At 44.3% G+C, this 17,100-nt stretch overlaps 9 non-coding genes across 9 annotated transcripts; all 9 read left to right on the forward strand.

Annotated features, from left to right (window-relative positions):
* Positions 1–966: 966 nt before the first annotated feature.
* On the forward strand, positions 967–1,157 carry LOC141158527 (U2 spliceosomal RNA). Its single transcript, XR_012248555.1, has one exon. It is a non-coding gene; the product is annotated as a U2 spliceosomal RNA (small nuclear RNA).
* Positions 1,158–2,276: 1,119 nt separating this feature from the next.
* Positions 2,277–2,467, forward strand: LOC141158528 (U2 spliceosomal RNA). Its single transcript, XR_012248556.1, has one exon. It is a non-coding gene; the product is annotated as a U2 spliceosomal RNA (small nuclear RNA).
* A 1,120-nt stretch (positions 2,468–3,587) lies between these two features.
* On the forward strand, positions 3,588–3,778 carry LOC141159577 (U2 spliceosomal RNA). The gene has a single exon (XR_012249581.1). It is a non-coding gene; the product is annotated as a U2 spliceosomal RNA (small nuclear RNA).
* A 1,119-nt stretch (positions 3,779–4,897) lies between these two features.
* LOC141158529 (U2 spliceosomal RNA) lies at positions 4,898–5,088 on the forward strand. Its single transcript, XR_012248557.1, has one exon. It is a non-coding gene; the product is annotated as a U2 spliceosomal RNA (small nuclear RNA).
* A 1,118-nt stretch (positions 5,089–6,206) lies between these two features.
* On the forward strand, positions 6,207–6,397 carry LOC141158531 (U2 spliceosomal RNA). The gene has a single exon (XR_012248559.1). It is a non-coding gene; the product is annotated as a U2 spliceosomal RNA (small nuclear RNA).
* Positions 6,398–7,516: 1,119 nt separating this feature from the next.
* Positions 7,517–7,707, forward strand: LOC141158532 (U2 spliceosomal RNA). The gene has a single exon (XR_012248560.1). It is a non-coding gene; the product is annotated as a U2 spliceosomal RNA (small nuclear RNA).
* Positions 7,708–8,825: 1,118 nt separating this feature from the next.
* On the forward strand, positions 8,826–9,016 carry LOC141158533 (U2 spliceosomal RNA). Its single transcript, XR_012248561.1, has one exon. It is a non-coding gene; the product is annotated as a U2 spliceosomal RNA (small nuclear RNA).
* A 6,200-nt stretch (positions 9,017–15,216) lies between these two features.
* LOC141160168 (U2 spliceosomal RNA) lies at positions 15,217–15,402 on the forward strand. The gene has a single exon (XR_012250130.1). It is a non-coding gene; the product is annotated as a U2 spliceosomal RNA (small nuclear RNA).
* Positions 15,403–16,520: 1,118 nt separating this feature from the next.
* Positions 16,521–16,711, forward strand: LOC141158534 (U2 spliceosomal RNA). Its single transcript, XR_012248562.1, has one exon. It is a non-coding gene; the product is annotated as a U2 spliceosomal RNA (small nuclear RNA).
* Positions 16,712–17,100: the final 389 nt, after the last annotated feature.

The raw sequence follows: 17,100 nt of genomic DNA on the forward strand, positions 1-17,100 counted from the left end.
GCTCATTTTGGTTCAACTTCAGCAACTGTGCATTGCATTGCCATGTAATGTAATGCAATGCTATCTATCTAGCTCTCCCTCTATACTTCCTTTTGGATAAACAGACATATTAGGCAAGCATTTTGGAGCTTTCACCTAAATAACTACAGGTGGTGAGATAAGCTGCACAATATAATTGACCTTTCAGTATATTGTTGCACACACACCATCTATTTAGCAAATGCCCTTGTTATCAACAGCAGCCTTTTAAACTCACCTGAGCTAACAGGTATGTGAGCTGGTTACTCTGCTGCGCTTAAAATTTCTTTTTTGGTTTGCTACAATGCCTTTTCTGAAACGTTGTCTCCCTCTGCTGGAACACTGACTTCTTTCATTTAATGCCTGCAGACTATAAAAGAGAAACCAACCAAAAAAGTTTGGTTGATTAGTCTGTGGCATTCTTTTAAACTGTTGCTTATGGCGGTCTCTGTGAGCTTCTCAGTGACATTCAGCCATCCAGGTATCCCGCCTGCAGTAGACGGAATGTGGCAATGGAACGCTGGCTGCGCGTGTCATAATAGGCTCTGAGCCTTTATATACCTGCGCACAGCAGCAGCCACCTTCAGTCTGCTGCTGGACAGCCAGCAGCAGCAGCAGCAGGAGAGGTAATTAATCAGCAACCCTCCTGCTAAGGGTAGACAGCTGCTCGTTCCACCCCCCCCTCCCCGCCTTAATTGGTTCTCCTCCCTTCCAACGGTGTTGAGGCGGGTGGGAACAGCCGGGGGTTGAGGGTACTGTGCTAAAAGAGGTGGAGTTATGCAGATCTAAAACGCGTGGATTGCAGCAGCAGCAAGCCGAAAAGTGCAGGCATGTGAGGGATCTAGAGGTTGACAGCATGTCTTCTTAACGGGAGTCCAGGTGGCCATCTCCACAAATGGACTTTTCAGAATCCTTGGGTGGCACCGTAGTCGGAAACCAATTCTGGTTATCGCTTCTCGGCCTTTTGGCTAAGATCAAGTGTAGTATCTGTTCTTATCAGTTTAATATCTGATACGTCCCCTATCTGGGGACCATATATTAAATGGATTTTTAGAACAGGGAGATGGAAAAAGAGCTTGCTCTGTCCACTCCACGCATTGACCTGGTATTGCAGTATCTCCAGGACCGGTGCACCCCTTCTTTAATGCAGTTTCTAAAATCAGAAAGAATTGAATTCAATGCTTTTTGTTCATTTGGCTTGTTTGTCGGATTTTGGGATGGACTCTTTGGCTTTGCTTTTCTTCTCCTCATTGGATTTTTCATGTTAAAAGTTGCAGAAGCCAGATGACAAGCTCATTTTGGTTCAACTTCAGCAACTGTGCATTGCATTGCCATGTAATGTAATGCAATGCTATCTATCTAGCTCTCCCTCTATACTTCCTTTTGGATAAACAGACATATTAGGCAAGCATTTTGGAGCTTTCATCTAAATAACTACAGGTGGTGAGATAAGCTGCACAATATAATTGACCTTTCAGTATATTGTTGCACACACACCATCTATTTAGCAAATGCCCTTGTTATCAACAGCAGCCTTTTAAACTCACCTGAGCTAACAGTTATGTGAGCTGGTTACTCTGCTGCGCTTAAAATTTCTTTTTTGGTTTGCTACAATGCCTTTTCTGAAACGTTGTCTCCCTCTGCTGGAACACTGACTTCTTTCATTTAATGCCTGCAGACTATAAAAGAGAAACCAACCCAAAAAGTTTGGTTGATTAGTCTGTGGCATTCTTTTAAACTGTTGCTTATGGCGGTCTCTGTGAGCTTCTCAGTGACATTCAGCCATCCAGGTATCCCGCCTGCAGTAGACGGAATGTGGCAATGGAACGCTGGCTGCGCGTGTCATAATAGGCTCTGAGCCTTTATATACCTGCGCACAGCAGCAGCCACCTTCAGTCTGCTGCTGGACAGCCAGCAGCAGCAGCAGCAGCAGGAGAGGTAATTAATCAGCAACCCTCCTGCTAAGGGTAGACAGCTGCTCGTTCCACCCCCCCCCCCGCCTTAATTGGTTCTCCTCCCTTCCAACGGTGTTGAGGCGGGTGGGAACAGCCGGGGGTTGAGGGTACTGTGCTAAAAGAGGTGGAGTTATGCAGATCTAAAACGCGTGGATTGCAGCAGCAGCAAGCCGAAAAGTGCAGGCATGTGAGGGATCTAGAGGTTGACAGCATGTCTTCTTAACGGGAGTCCAGGTGGCCATCTCCACAAATGGACTTTTCAGAATCCTTGGGTGGCACCGTAGTCGGAAACCAATTCTGGTTATCGCTTCTCGGCCTTTTGGCTAAGATCAAGTGTAGTATCTGTTCTTATCAGTTTAATATCTGATACGTCCCCTATCTGGGGACCATATATTAAATGGATTTTTAGAACAGGGAGATGGAAAAAGAGCTTGCTCTGTCCACTCCACGCATTGACCTGGTATTGCAGTATCTCCAGGACCGGTGCACCCCTTCTTTAATGCAGTTTCTAAAATCAGAAAGAATTGAATTCAATGCTTTTTGTTCATTTGTCTTGTTTGTCGGATTTTGGGATGGACTCTTTGGCTTTGCTTTTCTTCTCCTCATTGGATTTTTCATGTTAAAAGTTGCAGAAGCCAGATGACAAGCTCATTTTGGTTCAACTTCAGCAACTGTGCATTGCATTGCCATGTAATGTAATGCAATGCTATCTATCTAGCTCTCCCTCTATACTTCCTTTTGGATAAACAGACATATTAGGCAAGCATTTTGGAGCTTTCACCTAAATAACTACAGGTGGTGAGATAAGCTGCACAATATAATTGACCTTTCAGTATATTGTTGCACACACACCATCTATTTAGCAAATGCCCTTGTTATCAACAGCAGCCTTTTAAACTCACCTGAGCTAACAGGTATGTGAGCTGGTTACTCTGCTGCGCTTAAAATTTCTTTTTTGGTTTGCTACAATGCCTTTTCTGAAACGTTGTCTCCCTCTGCTGGAACACTGACTTCTTTCATTTAATGCCTGCAGACTATAAAAGAGAAACCAACCCAAAAAGTTTGGTTGATTAGTCTGTGGCATTCTTTTAAACTGTTGCTTATGGCGGTCTCTGTGAGCTTCTCAGTGACATTCAGCCATCCAGGTATCCCGCCTGCAGTAGACGGAATGTGGCAATGGAACGCTGGCTGCGCGTGTCATAATAGGCTCTGAGCCTTTATATACCTGCGCACAGCAGCAGCCACCTTCAGTCTGCTGCTGGACAGCCAGCAGCAGCAGCAGCAGCAGGAGAGGTAATTAATCAGCAACCCTCCTGCTAAGGGTAGACAGCTGCTCGTTCCACCCCCCCCCCCCGCCTTAATTGGTTCTCCTCCCTTCCAACGGTGTTGAGGCGGGTGGGAACAGCCGGGGGTTGAGGGTACTGTGCTAAAAGAGGTGGAGTTATGCAGATCTAAAACGCGTGGATTGCAGCAGCAGCAAGCCGAAAAGTGCAGGCATGTGAGGGATCTAGAGGTTGACAGCATGTCTTCTTAACGGGAGTCCAGGTGGCCATCTCCACAAATGGACTTTTCAGAATCCTTGGGTGGCACCGTAGTCGGAAACCAATTCTGGTTATCGCTTCTCGGCCTTTTGGCTAAGATCAAGTGTAGTATCTGTTCTTATCAGTTTAATATCTGATACGTCCCCTATCTGGGGACCATATATTAAATGGATTTTTAGAACAGGGAGATGGAAAAAGAGCTTGCTCTGTCCACTCCACGCATTGACCTGGTATTGCAGTATCTCCAGGACTGGTGCACCCCTTCTTTAATGCAGTTTCTAAAATCAGAAAGAATTGAATTCAATGCTTTTTGTTCATTTGGCTTGTTTGTCGGATTTTGGGATGGACTCTTTGGCTTTGCTTTTCTTCTCCTCATTGGATTTTTCATGTTAAAAGTTGCAGAAGCCAGATGACAAGCTCATTTTGGTTCAACTTCAGCAACTGTGCATTGCATTGCCATGTAATGTAATGCAATGCTATCTATCTAGCTCTCCCTCTATACTTCCTTTTGGATAAACAGACATATTAGGCAAGCATTTTGGAGCTTTCACCTAAATAACTACAGGTGGTGAGATAAGCTGCACAATATAATTGACCTTTCAGTATATTGTTGCACACACACCATCTATTTAGCAAATGCCCTTGTTATCAACAGCAGCCTTTTAAACTCACCTGAGCTAACAGGTATGTGAGCTGGTTACTCTGCTGCGCTTAAAATTTCTTTTTTGGTTTGCTACAATGCCTTTTCTGAAACGTTGTCTCCCTCTGCTGGAACACTGACTTCTTTCATTTAATGCCTGCAGACTATAAAAGAGAAACCAACCCAAAAAGTTTGGTTGATTAGTCTGTGGCATTCTTTTAAACTGTTGCTTATGGCGGTCTCTGTGAGCTTCTCAGTGACATTCAGCCATCCAGGTATCCCGCCTGCAGTAGACGGAATGTGGCAATGGAACGCTGGCTGCGCGTGTCATAATAGGCTCTGAGCCTTTATATACCTGCGCACAGCAGCAGCCACCCTCAGTCTGCTGCTGGACAGCCAGCAGCAGCAGCAGCAGCAGGAGAGGTAATTAATCAGCAACCCTCCTGCTAAGGGTAGACAGCTGCTCGTTCCACCCCCCCCCCCGCCTTAATTGGTTCTCCTCCCTTCCAACGGTGTTGAGGCGGGTGGGAACAGCCGGGGGTTGAGGGTACTGTGCTAAAAGAGGTGGAGTTATGCAGATCTAAAACGCGTGGATTGCAGCAGCAGCAAGCCGAAAAGTGCAGGCATGTGAGGGATCTAGAGGTTGACAGCATGTCTTCTTAACGGGAGTCCAGGTGGCCATCTCCACAAATGGACTTTTCAGAATCCTTGGGTGGCACCGTAGTCGGAAACCAATTCTGGTTATCGCTTCTCGGCCTTTTGGCTAAGATCAAGTGTAGTATCTGTTCTTATCAGTTTAATATCTGATACGTCCCCTATCTGGGGACCATATATTAAATGGATTTTTAGAACAGGGAGATGGAAAAAGAGCTTGCTCTGTCCACTCCACGCATTGACCTGGTATTGCAGTATCTCCAGGACCGGTGCACCCCTTCTTTAATGCAGTTTCTAAAATCAGAAAGAATTGAATTCAATGCTTTTTGTTCATTTGGCTTGTTTGTCGGATTTTGGGATGGACTCTTTGGCTTTGCTTTTCTTCTCCTCATTGGATTTTTCATGTTAAAAGTTGCAGAAGCCAGATGACAAGCTCATTTTGGTTCAACTTCAGCAACTGTGCATTGCATTGCCATGTAATGTAATGCAATGCTATCTATCTAGCTCTCCCTCTATACTTCCTTTTGGATAAACAGACATATTAGGCAAGCATTTTGGAGCTTTCACCTAAATAACTACAGGTGGTGAGATAAGCTGCACAATATAATTGACCTTTCAGTATATTGTTGCACACACACCATCTATTTAGCAAATGCCCTTGTTATCAACAGCAGCCTTTTAAACTCACCTGAGCTAACAGGTATGTGAGCTGGTTACTCTGCTGCGCTTAAAATTTCTTTTTTGGTTTGCTACAATGCCTTTTCTGAAACGTTGTCTCCCTCTGCTGGAACACTGACTTCTTTCATTTAATGCCTGCAGACTATAAAAGAGAAACCAACCAAAAAAGTTTGGTTGATTAGTCTGTGGCATTCTTTTAAACTGTTGCTTATGGCGGTCTCTGTGAGCTTCTCAGTGACATTCAGCCATCCAGGTATCCCGCCTGCAGTAGACGGAATGTGGCAATGGAACGCTGGCTGCGCGTGTCATAATAGGCTCTGAGCCTTTATATACCTGCGCACAGCAGCAGCCACCTTCAGTCTGCTGCTGGACAGCCAGCAGCAGCAGCAGCAGGAGAGGTAATTAATCAGCAACCCTCCTGCTAAGGGTAGACAGCTGCTCGTTCCACCCCCCCCTCCCCGCCTTAATTGGTTCTCCTCCCTTCCAACGGTGTTGAGGCGGGTGGGAACAGCCGGGGGTTGAGGGTACTGTGCTAAAAGAGGTGGAGTTATGCAGATCTAAAACGCGTGGATTGCAGCAGCAGCAAGCCGAAAAGTGCAGGCATGTGAGGGATCTAGAGGTTGACAGCATGTCTTCTTAACGGGAGTCCAGGTGGCCATCTCCACAAATGGACTTTTCAGAATCCTTGGGTGGCACCGTAGTCGGAAACCAATTCTGGTTATCGCTTCTCGGCCTTTTGGCTAAGATCAAGTGTAGTATCTGTTCTTATCAGTTTAATATCTGATACGTCCCCTATCTGGGGACCATATATTAAATGGATTTTTAGAACAGGGAGATGGAAAAAGAGCTTGCTCTGTCCACTCCACGCATTGACCTGGTATTGCAGTATCTCCAGGACCGGTGCACCCCTTCTTTAATGCAGTTTCTAAAATCAGAAAGAATTGAATTCAATGCTTTTTGTTCATTTGGCTTGTTTGTCGGATTTTGGGATGGACTCTTTGGCTTTGCTTTTCTTCTCCTCATTGGATTTTTCATGTTAAAAGTTGCAGAAGCCAGATGACAAGCTCATTTTGGTTCAACTTCAGCAACTGTGCATTGCATTGCCATGTAATGTAATGCAATGCTATCTATCTAGCTCTCCCTCTATACTTCCTTTTGGATAAACAGACATATTAGGCAAGCATTTTGGAGCTTTCATCTAAATAACTACAGGTGGTGAGATAAGCTGCACAATATAATTGACCTTTCAGTATATTGTTGCACACACACCATCTATTTAGCAAATGCCCTTGTTATCAACAGCAGCCTTTTAAACTCACCTGAGCTAACAGTTATGTGAGCTGGTTACTCTGCTGCGCTTAAAATTTCTTTTTTGGTTTGCTACAATGCCTTTTCTGAAACGTTGTCTCCCTCTGCTGGAACACTGACTTCTTTCATTTAATGCCTGCAGACTATAAAAGAGAAACCAACCCAAAAAGTTTGGTTGATTAGTCTGTGGCATTCTTTTAAACTGTTGCTTATGGCGGTCTCTGTGAGCTTCTCAGTGACATTCAGCCATCCAGGTATCCCGCCTGCAGTAGACGGAATGTGGCAATGGAACGCTGGCTGCGCGTGTCATAATAGGCTCTGAGCCTTTATATACCTGCGCACAGCAGCAGCCACCTTCAGTCTGCTGCTGGACAGCCAGCAGCAGCAGCAGCAGCAGGAGAGGTAATTAATCAGCAACCCTCCTGCTAAGGGTAGACAGCTGCTCGTTCCACCCCCCCCCCCGCCTTAATTGGTTCTCCTCCCTTCCAACGGTGTTGAGGCGGGTGGGAACAGCCGGGGGTTGAGGGTACTGTGCTAAAAGAGGTGGAGTTATGCAGATCTAAAACGCGTGGATTGCAGCAGCAGCAAGCCGAAAAGTGCAGGCATGTGAGGGATCTAGAGGTTGACAGCATGTCTTCTTAACGGGAGTCCAGGTGGCCATCTCCACAAATGGACTTTTCAGAATCCTTGGGTGGCACCGTAGTCGGAAACCAATTCTGGTTATCGCTTCTCGGCCTTTTGGCTAAGATCAAGTGTAGTATCTGTTCTTATCAGTTTAATATCTGATACGTCCCCTATCTGGGGACCATATATTAAATGGATTTTTAGAACAGGGAGATGGAAAAAGAGCTTGCTCTGTCCACTCCACGCATTGACCTGGTATTGCAGTATCTCCAGGACCGGTGCACCCCTTCTTTAATGCAGTTTCTAAAATCAGAAAGAATTGAATTCAATGCTTTTTGTTCATTTGGCTTGTTTGTCGGATTTTGGGATGGACTCTTTGGCTTTGCTTTTCTTCTCCTCATTGGATTTTTCATGTTAAAAGTTGCAGAAGCCAGATGACAAGCTCATTTTGGTTCAACTTCAGCAACTGTGCATTGCATTGCTATGTAATGTAATGCAATGCTATCTATCTAGCTCTCCCTCTATACTTCCTTTTGGATAAACAGACATATTAGGCAAGCATTTTGGAGCTTTCACCTAAATAACTACAGGTGGTGAGATAAGCTGCACAATATAATTGACCTTTCAGTATATTGTTGCACACACACCATCTATTTAGCAAATGCCCTTGTTATCAACAGCAGCCTTTTAAACTCACCTGAGCTAACAGGTATGGGAGCTGGTTACTCTGCTGCGCTTAAAATTTCTTTTTTGGTTTGCTACAATGCCTTTTCTGAAACGTTGTCTCCCTCTGCTGGAACACTGACTTCTTTCATTTAATGCCTGCAGACTATAAAAGAGAAACCAACCCAAAAAGTTTGGTTGATTAGTCTGTGGCATTCTTTTAAACTGTTGCTTATGGCGGTCTCTGTGAGCTTCTCAGTGACATTCAGCCATCCAGGTATCCCGCCTGCAGTAGACGGAATGTGGCAATGGAACGCTGGCTGCGCGTGTCATAATAGGCTCTGAGCCTTTATATACCTGCGCACAGCAGCAGCCACCTTCAGTCTGCTGCTGGACAGCCAGCAGCAGCAGCAGCAGCAGGAGAGTTAATTAATCAGCAACCCTCCTGCTAAGGGTAGACAGCTGCTCGTTCCACCCCCCCCCCGCCTTAATTGGTTCTCCTCCCTTCCAACGGTGTTGAGGCGGGTGTGAACAACCGGGGGTTGAGGGTACTGTGCTAAAAGAGGTGGAGTTATGCAGATCTAAAACGCGTGGATTGCAGCAGCAGCAAGCCGAAAAGTGCAGGCATGTGAGGGATCTAGAGGTTGACAGCATGTCTTCTTAACGGGAGTCCAGGTGGCCATCTCCACAAATGGACTTTTCAGAATCCTTGGGTGGCACCGTAGTCGGAAACCAATTCTGGTTATCGCTTCTCGGCCTTTTGGCTAAGATCAAGTGTAGTATCTGTTCTTATCAGTTTAATATCTGATACGTCCCCTATCTGGGGACCATATATTAAATGGATTTTTAGAACAGGGAGATGGAAAAAGAGCTTGCTCTGTCCACTCCACGCATTGACCTGGTATTGCAGTATCTCCAGGACCGGTGCACCCCTTCTTTAATGCAGTTTCTAAAATCAGAAAGAATTGAATTCAATGCTTTTTGTTCATTTGGCTTGTTTGTCGGATTTTGGGATGGACTCTTTGGCTTTGCTTTTCTTCTCCTCATTGGATTTTTCATGTTAAAAGTTGCAGAAGCCAGATGACAAGCTCATTTTGGTTCAACTTCAGCAACTGTGCATTGCATTGCCATGTAATGTAATGCAATGCTATCTATCTAGCTCTCCCTCTATACTTCCTTTTGGATAAACAGACATATTAGGCAAGCATTTTGGAGCTTTCACCTAAATAACTACAGGTGGTGAGATAAGCTGCACAATATAATTGACCTTTCAGTATATTGTTGCACACACACCATCTATTTAGCAAATGCCCTTGTTATCAACAGCAGCCTTTTAAACTCACCTGAGCTAACAGGTATGTGAGCTGGTTACTCTGCTGCGCTTAAAATTTCTTTTTTGGTTTGCTACAATGCCTTTTCTGAAACGTTGTCTCCCTCTGCTGGAACACTGACTTCTTTCATTTAATGCCTGCAGACTATAAAAGAGAAACCAACCCAAAAAGTTTGGTTGATTAGTCTGTGGCATTCTTTTAAACTGTTGCTTATGGCGGTCTCTGTGAGCTTCTCAGTGACATTCAGCCATCCAGGTATCCCGCCTGCAGTAGACGGAATGTGGCAATGGAACGCTGGCTGCGCGTGTCATAATAGGCTCTGAGCCTTTATATACCTGCGCACAGCAGCAGCCACCTTCAGTCTGCTGCTGGACAGCCAGCAGCAGCAGCAGCAGCAGGAGAGGTAATTAATCAGCAACCCTCCTGCTAAGGGTAGACAGCTGCTCGTTCCACCCCCCCCCCCCCCCGCCTTAATTGGTTCTCCTCCCTTCCAACGGTGTTGAGGCGGGTGGGAACAGCCGGGGGTTGAGGGTACTGTGCTAAAAGAGGTGGAGTTATGCAGATCTAAAACGCGTGGATTGCAGCAGCAGCAAGCCGAAAAGTGCAGGCATGTGAGGGATCTAGAGGTTGACAGCATGTCTTCTTAACGGGAGTCCAGGTGGCCATCTCCACAAATGGACTTTTCAGAATCCTTGGGTGGCACCGTAGTCGGAAACCAATTCTGGTTATCGCTTCTCGGCCTTTTGGCTCAGATCTGTAATGGGTCTAGTCATTTGGCTGTCTGTGCGTTAACTCTTGGCCCTGTGGCATCGCCATTTTATGGCTTAAGCCACTTGCTGCTATAAGGAGTTGGCCAGTAGACACGACTAGCGATAATGGGACGCATTCGATACGCTGGGCCCGGTGAGGCTCGAGTGAAGTTTGGAATCCAGATTGATGTGGAAGAAGGCAAAGAAGGAATCTTTACCCTCAGCTTCGTGGTGAAGGAGATTTTGTTTGGACTCCTTGAAGTGAAGAAGGAAGAAATCTTGTGCCTCCAGCAATTCAAAAGCAAGTATAATCTTGTATTTACTTCTATGGCTGTTTGCAACAATTTCTATGATTGTTTGAAAAAGAATCTGGACAATCAATATTTGGATGGGCTGACTTTTGTCATCTTGTATTGCTCCAAAGAGGTACCTCTGACTGTTTTCATGTACAACCCACATGTGGACTTGGCTTTGATTTATGCCTTTCTAAATAGGCACTGCTATATTACCAAGGTGGCAGTAAAAGTCATGAATGAGGAGGAACTATGGACCGGTAAATATCGTTTCATGGTCAAGTTCCGGGAAAGTCCTGATGAACCAGGGGGTATACATTATCCTCCATCAAATTTTTCCATTGGGAGTGAGCGGGGTTACCTGTTCTTCCCCAATGCGCCCAGGTTTTGTCGTCATTGTAGGAGGTATGGCCATACTCAGGAAGCATGCGACATCAGACAGATTATTTGCAGGAAGTGCAATGAGGTGGGTCATTCTTCCAATAATTGCAAAAATGAAATAGTCTGTAACCTCTGCGGAGAGAAGGGGCATGCCTTCAGAGACTGTATATTCCATCCTGGTTCATATGCGGGGGCAGCGGGAAGGGGAAGGAGAAGAAATGAATCTCCTGCACCCACAGCTACAACTCCGACTGCTCCAACTCCGACTGCTCCGATATCTACTCTGGCTTTCCTGGATGAGGAGGAGGCTCGGGTTGCTTTTCCAGAACTGGTTCGTGTGAATGTAAGAGGAAATATGGAGCTGGCACCTGAGCCACCGGTGCAGAGGGCCGCGTCTGTGGCTTCAGATGTCAGTGAGTCTGAGACGATAACTGATGATCGTACAGGCATGGAAGTGGCCCCGGTGGAGGATCTGGAGGCTGAAATTCCAGACATGATGGTTACATTGCAGGGGGAAGAGGAGTCTGATCTGACCAGAACACCGCATGTGGCCTGGAGCGATGTCGTTTCTGACCTTGAGGAGGAGGGAGGTCAGGGGGACTTTGACCCCCAGCGGCGGGATTATAGTTCAGATGAAGATGGAGGCGCTTCAGTGAAGAAAAAGAAGAAAACTGAACCATCCTTTTCCCCTTTAAGTGATTGCAGTGTGAGTCCAGCCCGGGTGTACCCTACTGCATCCGATCCCCAAGATGTGTCTTTTTTGGGGGAAGGCACAAACTACGATATCTGCACGTCCAGCGTCCTACCCCCAGAAGGGTTAGGATGATGTACAGGTGGGCATGTTGTCGTGACCTGCCACATCAAATTAATAGATGGGTGCCCAAGTTGCTCTCAGCATCTTGTCACTAAATGTTCGGCTGATTAAATCTGAGTCGAGAAGAGTGGCAATTTTGGACTACTTGAGCAACTTGGATGCGGACGTATACTGTGTCCAGGAGTGTGGGATCTCCGATCCCTTAAGTGAAAATGCATGGCCTTTAGGTCAAAGTGTGTGGTCTGGTTCTGTATGTAATAAAAATTGTGGGGTAGGTGTTTTGGTGAAGGGTTATAGTGTTAAGATAGAAAGTTACATGGTGGTGGAGGCGGGGAGGTGTGTAATATGTGAGTTAAATTGTAGGGGGTGGAGGGTTAGGGTGGTAAATATGTATGCACCAATAGATAAAGGGGAGAGGCTGGAAATTTTTGAGAAATTATGTTTTTTTTTATCTGGCAAAATGCCAATAATTTTTGTTGGAGATTTCAATTGTGTGACGGAGGGGGATAAGATGGATGTTACAGGTAAAAGACTCAAGAGTCTTGTGGCGGATTTTTCCTTACAGGATGCTGCGGAAGTTTTTTTAGGTAATCCACCTCCTGCGACCTATAAGGCCGACAGGGGAGGCATAGAGTCTAGAATAGACCGTATCTTCTTTTCTTCACAAAATGTTATTTGTAGGAATTTCCAGCAGGAAGATGTTCCCTTCTCTGACCATGTGTGTTTGAGGGCACGTCTAGAAGGTAAGATTTCCTTTGTATATGGTGGTGGCGTGTGGAAACTTAATGTGCGTTTGCTGGAAGATAATAGGATCATGCGTGATTTTAGGCGAATGTATGTTAGGTGGAGGGATAAAAAAAGTGATTTCAGGAATGTGCTTGAGTGGTGGGACTGGATGAAGAGTGAGATTGGTTTTTTCTTTAGAAAAAGGGGCAGGAGGAAAGCAGCAATGAATAGAGCAAAATTTAATGATTTAAGCTCTAGACTGGAGTGGCTGAGGAAGTTAAGGATGATTGGAGTGGATGTGGATGTTTTGATGTGTCAAGTGAAAGAAGAGATTAAGAAATATATTGAGGGTAAAGGGAAAGAAATTATTTACCGTTCTAAGATTGAACATTTGGAGAAAAATGAGAAATGCACAAGGTTTTTTTTCAAAAAAGTTTTTGGGAAGAAAGTGGATATGGATGAGGTGGTGAATGGTGATGGGGTGTGTGTGAGTGGGAAGGATGTGATGCAGGAGGTGGTGTTGTTTTATAAGGAGTTGTATGGGGAAAAATGGGTTGATGATAGGATGTTGACTGATGCTTTGGGGTGTTTAGAAGGTTGTTTGGGTGAGGATGAACGTGAAATATTGGATGATGTAATTGTGTTGGGTGAAGTTAAAAAAGTTGTGATGTCTGCAAGTAAGAATAAAACACCTGGGAAGGATGGACTGCCCGTGGAGTTATATGTTAAGGAATGGGACACGATGGGAAATGACTTATTGGAGGTGTGCCAATATATGTTCACGGAGAATATGTTGAGTGAATCTATGAGAGATGGGGTGGTGGTTTTGGTTCATAAGAAAGGTGATAAAAAGGATTTGGGGAATTGGAGGCCAATCACCCTTTTGAATGCAGACTATAAGGTGTTTAGTAAATTGTTGGCTAGCCGGATGCGGGAAGTGATTGGCGGTGTGGTGGATGAAGATCAAGTGTGTGCAGTGCCTGGGAGAAGTATGACTGAAAATTTGGTGTTGTTGCGTGATGTGATTGGGGATTGTATGAGTCGTAAGCAGAAATGTTTGTTGTTTTCGGTTGATTTTGAAAAAGCTTTTGACCGTGTGTCACATAGCTTTATGTTTAATGTTTTGTCTAAGATGGGTTATTCCAGGAATTTTGTAAACTGTGTTAGGAGTTTGTATTGTAATGTTTCAAGTGAATTTTTGGTGAATGGGTGGTTGAGTGAGAAAGTGAGAATTAAATCAGGAGTGCGTCAGGGGTGCCCTATGTCCCCTTTTTTGTTTATTAGTGTAATTGAAGTGTTGATGTGTATGGTTAGGAAGGATAAGGTTATGAGAGGTGTGATGATTCCTGGGAGTAATGGAAAGGATGTGAGAATTCTAGGTTACATGGATGATGTAGTGATTGTGAGTGGGAATATGGCTGCGATGAGTAGGGCAAGGTTGATATTAAGTTTGTTTTGTAGTGTCTCAGCTTTTAAGGTCAATTGGACTAAGAGTTCCTTTAAATGTTTTGGTGAGAGGAATGTACGGATGGATGGTGTGAGGTGTGAGGATGGTGCAATAAAGGTACTTGGGATTAAGTTTAATGATGATTTGAAAGGAAATGAGAGTTGGGAAGATTGTGGGGTGAGAGTGGTGCGCAAGTTGAATTTTTGGCGAATGAGAGAATTAACTCTGACTGGGAAAGTTCTGATTATTAAGGCGGTTATTTTGCCTATTTTGTTGTTTGTTGAGAATGTATATCCTGCTGCTTTTAAGAAAATTAGGAAAACTGAGAAATTCATCTTTAATTTTCTTTGGGGAAGTCGCATGGAGAAATTGAAACGGGAATATGTCTATAAGTTATGTGTAAATGGTGGTTTGGATTTTCCAAATATTGATTTCTTTTTAGGGATTAGTTACGTGAAAATGGTGGTGGTGGTTCTAGGGAAAAGTAATAAGTGTGCTTATATGATGAAGTATTCGGCTGGATGGATGCTTTATGGCTTAAAGTGGGTCAAAAGGGATGCTAGAGTGCCTGTTGCTTTTAAGTGTCCTGTATGGTATGGTTGTGTTGAGAAATTTGTAAGGAAGTATGATTTGTTGTCCGTTAACATGAGTGATTTTAGGCAAAAGAAGAAAGTCATTAGGATGGTGCGTGAGCGTGAAGTGGTATGTAATATCAATGGGTTGAGAGGGGAGGAAGTAACCGAGATGTGGAGAAAATTAAGTATAGATGGTGTGACTAACAGACAGAGAGATATCGCTTGGATGATATTGCATGACATTTTGCCTGTTAGAGATGTGCAAAAGAAGAGGGATTTAGTTAAATCTGAGGTATGCCTGAGGGATGGATGTGGTTTGAGAGAGCATGTTAGACATATGGTATGGGATTGTGATTTTGCATATGATGTATGGAAGGGTATAGGGGGACTTTGCAAGGAATTGGTGGGTGTAAAGTATGTTAATTGGAAACTTGCTATGTTTGGGATGGGTGCATGTAGTAGAATTAAGGATAGGATTTTATGGTTGTTGGTGGTGTGTGTAATTGAAAGTTTGTGGGATGCGAGGAATTTGTTAGTTTTTAAAAGGAAGAAAATGTCAGTTAATGAATGTTTGAGATTGATTCTGTCACGTATGTATGTAATATACCTCTGGGATCAGGAACGTGGAAGTATTATAGATGCTGAAGGGATCTGGAAGTTTAAAAAGTGGAGGTTTTTGGTAAAGTTTAATTAGTAGTGTATAATGTACCTGATGATAAGGTTTGGTTTTATTTTTGATTATATACCAAGTGTGATGAAAGGCTAAGTGTCAATGAAAGGCTTTTGTAAGTCGATTTGATTGAGCTTATGCTCCGGCCTATCTGATTTGGTTAAAAAAAAAAAAAAAAAAAATCTGTTCTTATCAGTTTAATATCTGATACGTCCCCTATCTGGGGACCATATATTAAATGGATTTTTAGAACAGGGAGATGGAAAAAGAGCTTGCTCTGTCCACTCCACGCATTGACCTGGTATTGCAGTATCTCCAGGACCGGTGCACCCCTTCTTTAATGCAGTTTCTAAAATCAGAAAGAATTGAATTCAATGCTTTTTGTTCATTTGGCTTGTTTGTCGGATTTTGGGATGGACTCTTTGGCTTTGCTTTTCTTCTCCTCATTGGATTTTTCATGTTAAAAGTTGCAGAAGCCAGATGACAAGCTCATTTTGGTTCAACTTCAGCAACTGTGCATTGCATTGCCATGTAATGTAATGCAATGCTATCTATCTAGCTCTCCCTCTATACTTCCTTTTGGATAAACAGACATATTAGGCAAGCATTTTGGAGCTTTCACCTAAATAACTACAGGTGGTGAGATAAGCTGCACAATATAATTGACCTTTCAGTATATTGTTGCACACACACCATCTATTTAGCAAATGCCCTTGTTATCAACAGCAGCCTTTTAAACTCACCTGAGCTAACAGGTATGTGAGCTGGTTACTCTGCTGCGCTTAAAATTTCTTTTTTGGTTTGCTACAATGCCTTTTCTGAAACGTTGTCTCCCTCTGCTGGAACACTGACTTCTTTCATTTAATGCCTGCAGACTATAAAAGAGAAACCAACCCAAAAAGTTTGGTTGATTAGTCTGTGGCATTCTTTTAAACTGTTGCTTATGGCGGTCTCTGTGAGCTTCTCAGTGACATTCAGCCATCCAGGTATCCCGCCTGCAGTAGACGGAATGTGGCTATGGAACGCTGGCTGCGCGTGTCATAATAGGCTCTGAGCCTTTATATACCTGCGCACAGCAGCAGCCACCTTCAGTCTGCTGCTGGACAGCCAGCAGCAGCAGCAGCAGGAGGGGTAATTAATCAGCAACCCTCCTGCTAAGGGTAGACAGCTGCTCGTTCCACCCCCCCCCCCCCGCCTTAATTGGTTCTCCTCCCTTCCAACGGTGTTGAGGCGGGTGGGAACAGCCGGGGGTTGAGGGTACTGTGCTAAAAGAGGTGGAGTTATGCAGATCTAAAACGCGTGGATTGCAGCAGCAGCAAGCCGAAAAGTGCAGGCATGTGAGGGTTCTAGAGGTTGACAGCATGTCTTCTTAACGGGAGTCCAGGTGGCCATCTCCACAAATGGACTTTTCAGAATCCTTGGGTGGCACCGTAGTCGGAAACCAATTCTGGTTATCGCTTCTCGGCCTTTTGGCTAAGATCAAGTGTAGTATCTGTTCTTATCAGTTTAATATCTGATACGTCCCCTATCTGGGGACCATATATTAAATGGATTTTTAGAACAGGGAGATGGAAAAAGAGCTTGCTCTGTCCACTCCACGCATTGACCTGGTATTGCAGTATCTCCAGGACCGGTGCACCCCTTCTTTAATGCAGTTTCTAAAATCAGAAAGAATTGAATTCAATGCTTTTTGTTCATTTGGCTTGTTTGTCGGATTTTGGGATGGACTCTTTGGCTTTGCTTTTCTTCTCCTCATTGGATTTTTCATGTTAAAAGTTGCAGAAGCCAGATGACAAGCTCATTTTGGTTCAACTTCAGCAACTGTGCATTGCATTGCCATGTAATGTAATGCAATGCTATCTATCTAGCTCTCCCTCTATACTTCCTTTTGGATAAACAGACATATTAGGCAAGCATTTTGGAGCTTTCACCTAAATAACTACAGGTGGTGAGATAAGCTGCACAATATAATTGACCTTTCAGTATATTGTTGCACACACACCATCTATTTAGCAAATGCCCTTGTTATCAAC

Source organism: Phyllobates terribilis, unplaced genomic scaffold (assembly GCF_046119375.1).
Source record: "Phyllobates terribilis strain yellow unplaced genomic scaffold, ASM4611937v1 Scaffold_8__6_contigs__length_399053987, whole genome shotgun sequence".
Classification (NCBI taxonomy): Eukaryota; Metazoa; Chordata; class Amphibia; order Anura; family Dendrobatidae; genus Phyllobates; species Phyllobates terribilis.